The following is a 4,813-nucleotide window of genomic DNA, read 5'->3' on the forward strand; positions in this document are numbered from 1 at the left end:
AAATGAAAAATAAAATGAAATGAAAAAACGGATTCTAGGAGTATAGCTCAAATATATTTCGACTTTTAGAAAGTACAAGTATACTTAAATGTCATTTTCTGAGGAGTAAAGCCCATTTCTGAGAAGCACATAAAAAGTAAACTAAAAGCATACTTTCCTATTTATATTTCAAAAGATGTATACTAATAGCACACTTGGATAAACTTATTTTTCATAAGGGTATGAAAGATAGCGAGAGAAGGAACACAATTAAGAAACCAATGGCACATTTTGCTTCTGCTTTATCTGACTTTTTGCATATTGAGAAACATTCATTTTATCATGATCATCAAGTTATAGTTACCTTTTTTAAGTTAATGCTTCCCACTACTTCCTGTTAGTCAGAGACTGCACTGCAGTTTTTATTTCCAAGCACACCATCACCATGGGATATAGGGAAGCTTGGTCTGACTATGGACAGAAAAGGAAGTACAGAAGAGAAAAGAAAACCAGCCTTTTTCAGCCTCAGAGGGTGTGATATATGATTGCTGACAGCTATGTGCATGTGCAAATACTAAAGTGCTTGCGAGTGTGATGGAGCTGCAGCAGCGTTTTTCTGTTTCCGTCAATGATTATGAAGAAAGTGAAGGAAATGCAGAGAAGAGGGTTATGCATAAAAATGTTGATGCTAAAACAGAAGATATTTATCAAAGTCTTCAGCTTTCACCTACTGCACACCATGGAACTATAACTAGTAAAACATTGCTTTCAGGTAAGGCAACAGAGGATGGATAAAGGGATGGAACAAACTTTTAATGTAATTTACAGTTAGTGCTCTCTTATTAATCTCTAATAATCTCTGTTTAACAGAACACCATGAAAGAAAGTGTGTGTTTTTACTGTTTGCTGTGAACATTCTAATCTCAGCATCATCCTTGTCATTGTGAGTCTAAATTGTAAGTATCATGACACAGTAGTATTTGAAATTTATTTGAAAAAAATGTGACAGTTAAATATTTCAAATTTTTGTATATCATGTTTTCCCCCAGACTCTCACAACAGAGAAACACAACCAATAAAAGGACAAAAAGGTTCATTTTAATTTAATTTAAATACTTACTGGTGTCAAAAATTTACTTAATGGATATAAACTGATTCACACATACTTCATTATTAGATTAACTCCAGTGTGTTACATCTTAAGGGTTAGTTCACTGAAAAATGAAAATTATGTCATTAATAACTACTGTCCATGTCCAGAAAGATAATAAAAACCTCTTCAAAGTAGTCCATGTGACATCAGAGGGTCAGTTACAAAAATTACGACTGTCTTCTATTGCGGGTCTGTTGTTAGTGTTTTCTGGCGCGCCCATTAATCATACGTCATACGTCAGCAGCGTCACTGTAGTAGTGTGAACGCACTCACAACAGACCCGGAAAAGAAGAAAAAGCTGAATAAAGTCCAACATGTATTTTTGATGCTTTAACAAATTCTAACTGACCCTCTGATGTCACATGGACTACTTTTAAGATGTTTTTAATACCTTTCTGGACATGGACAGTGTACTGTACACACTTTCAATGGAGAGACAGAAAAGTTCTCAAACTAAATCTAAAACATTAATGACAGAACTTTCATTTTTGGGTGAACTTTAAATGTTCATACAGTACATTGTTCTTCACTTTGGCATTGTTGCACAACTTTTAAAATGGGTTTCTTGTTTTGTCTATGTGTGTTTTATATTTCTTTCAACTAATTATCTATTCTATATTTCATACAAACTATTATTTGATATCTTTCAGAAATGTGGCTTCTCCGTGACGATGTGTTTTATTTGTTCTGGAGTGACCAAATTGATTGTCGCGCTGCTGAGCGCTTCTGCTCTAAGAGAAACGCCAGTCTGGCTGTTTTAACTGAGCATAACAAGGTGCAGCAGCTATTCATTCACTTTCCTCTCTTTCTCCTTTTATTTATTTATTTTTAAATGTGAACACATTGTCGAATGTTTGTGTGTACATGGGCAGGTCTGGTTGATGTCTAGGACCAATGGAAAGCAATTTTTGGTCTCAAGAGCCTCATCAGATGGATCTGGAGACACTGCTTCTCTCTCAGTGGTAATGCATTTGAAATTTTTCATATTTGTGAAATAATTCTGATATCTATAGTTTGTGTGTGAGACAGTGGGGAAAAGTGAATAATAATAATAATAATAATGGAAAAAATAATGTTTAAAAAAAAATTAGGACTTATTATAAAGCAAAATGTCTTATTGTCTTACATTAATCTAATATGAATTATAGGTGTTTTAATTCACATTCCAAGAACATAATTTTTGTGCATTTATATAAAAAAATGTTTTCTGTTCTGGTTGTGCCTTAGGATGATGAAAATTTTGAGTGTGGCATCATAACCGAAGATGTTGACACAGACCATGGAGAAGGATTTGTGTGTGAGAGGAGTGTGAATCCCGGTCAGAAATTGTGCAGACTTCAACATCTTTTGAAGCTGTAATGGATATACTGGACAGCTCCTTGGCCCCAAAGTTCAGCTTCCAGACATTATGCATGTGCTGTACTTCATTTATCCTGTTTTATTTTATTAAAACTCTTCTCTGTTAACACTAGACAGAATAGCTGTGTTGTCTTCAGAAGTTCCAGATAAGAGGTTGTCTCCATTCAAGGATTTCAATTACATTTTTAAAAAGCGTTAATTTTCTCTTATATAATTCTCTTTTTCTTGTTTTAAGAAACACTTGATGATTATTAATGCAAATGGAATCAGGGAGGTCTTTGGCTATGTCTAAGGTTATTCAATAAATAAATGTAAATCAATTTAGCTAATTTCTTATGATCATTTCTTACGGTTCTTGACTCGAGTTCAGACGGTTCAGACTCAATCTTTCGTTCATTATCTGGCTCGGCTCGGCGTTCATCTTCAGTTCTCTCTTCACAGCAGTTCAGTCAGTATACTCTTTGAGTAAAAGAATTACTCCAGGATATTGGTTTATTTTAATTCAGAGGGAGTGTCAGCCACATTAGAATAGTTAGCAGCTTAAGTCATTTGTGGATTAATGGTTATTGGAGAAGCGAACATATATCTTAAACTGTGTTCTGAAGATGAACGGAGGTCTTAGGGCTTTGGAACAACATGAGGGTTGAGAGTTATTAATTACATAATTTCGTTTTTGGGTGAACTATCCCTTTAACGTGACCAAAGGAGCCTGTAAAATGTATACGGTTACATTTAGTTGGAGGATTTAACTGATTATCAATGCATACACTATCAATCAAATTAATTTGATTAGGGTTATTCACAAATTATAATTGTAAGCCTATGGGCAAGACTTTTGGTTCATTAGCCTCTATAGGGAAATAACAAGAAGAATAACAACGTGCATTAAACCGTAAAACTGTACAAACCATTGGGTTCATATTTAAGATAATGCATTAAAATAATATAGTAAGACACATCAATTTTTAATATCAAGCAGCTAAACAAACCATTTTTTTACAGCTAAAAATAGTCTTGTAGGGATGAGAATGGAATCTAGACCCATAGAATTTACAAATGGCCAAGCCCAATTCAATGGGAAGAAAAAGGTGGATAGGCTATACAATTTTATGCAAATGAGCAGCAATAATGCCCCTTAGCAGTCTTCAGATAGGTCATAATATAGAAAGCTCGGGAGAGCAACATGTAGACTAGCCAACAGAATATTCTACAGAATATGTAGAATATCAGGCATATAAGATTGAAAAAAGCATAATGTTTGCAAGGAGTCACGAGAACCATGTCTTTGTTCCAATCTGAAGAGCTTATCCAAGTTGGTAGAAACCTATTATGAGTTCCAAGTACTTTATTGGCCTGATTATGTTTACATGCAATAACCTCTTTTAATCTTTCCAAGGGATGGGATTAGTTTGCATCCCTGTTTCAAGAACATAGCCTTTATTGTTTTTTTTTCTGTAGCCACTATATGAATAACTTGATGATGGTGGCGAGTAGAAAACCATTTCAATGAGAGTATTGTGAGAACTGAGCCAATGTTTTAGTAGGCTACTCAAAATATCTTAGCAGAGGTGGCACTTATTTTTAGTCAACACAACCGCAAGTGAGCATTTGAGCATCACACCTAATTTTCCAGCCACAGATCATGTGATTTGTGATTCTGTGCATGTGTGCCCTTACTTCAGTGCTTGTGGGTGTGATGGAGCTGCAGCAGCGTTTTCTTTTGTTTCAATCAATATGAAGACCGTGAGACAACGCACATGAGAGGTGCTTCTCAAACAGAAGTTGTTTATCAGTGTCTTCAGTACAGACCTCCTTAAAGCCCAACCAACTATAAACAGTACAACACTGCTCTCAAGTAAGACAAAATGAGAAGAATGGATGGAATCAATTAATGGAATTAAATTGTATATAGTTTGTAATAAAAAGTATTGTATTAATCTCTATTAATCTTTTTTTAACAGAGCAGAGTGGAAGGTAGTATGTAAAACATCTTCATCAGTTTGTTGCAAATCCTCACAACACATGCATATAACGAAACGCGCTGCAAATCATCACAACACATGCATATAAGGAAATGCACTGCAAATCCTCATAGCACATGCAATTAACAAAAACGCTGCAAATAGCACTGATCAAAATGCAAATGTTTTGAGGAAACCTCAAAAAGTGTCGGACCCGGCTAGGATTTGCTTAACGTGCAGTGGTTACTGGTCAGTTGTGAAGGTTGTGAAGGAGTTTTTTTTAAAGTTGAGTTTTTTTTTTTCTTGGTGTTTTTTTAAACACCATGATTCCTTTATCTTTTGGATATTATTAGCCTGAATA

At 34.7% G+C, this 4,813-nt stretch overlaps 1 long non-coding RNA gene across 1 annotated transcript; it reads left to right on the forward strand.

The window, feature by feature from the left end:
- The first annotated feature begins 906 nt into the window (after positions 1-906).
- LOC113081383 (uncharacterized) lies at positions 907-2,512 on the forward strand. The gene is made up of 5 exons (XR_003282171.1): positions 907-935; positions 1,029-1,070; positions 1,783-1,907; positions 2,005-2,094; positions 2,360-2,512. It is a non-coding gene; the product is annotated as an uncharacterized LOC113081383 (long non-coding RNA).
- The last annotated feature ends 2,301 nt before the right edge of the window (positions 2,513-4,813 follow it).

The sequence above is a fragment of the Carassius auratus genome, unplaced genomic scaffold (assembly GCF_003368295.1).
Source record: "Carassius auratus strain Wakin unplaced genomic scaffold, ASM336829v1 scaf_tig00034074, whole genome shotgun sequence".
In the NCBI taxonomy this organism is placed as follows: Eukaryota; Metazoa; Chordata; class Actinopteri; order Cypriniformes; family Cyprinidae; genus Carassius; species Carassius auratus.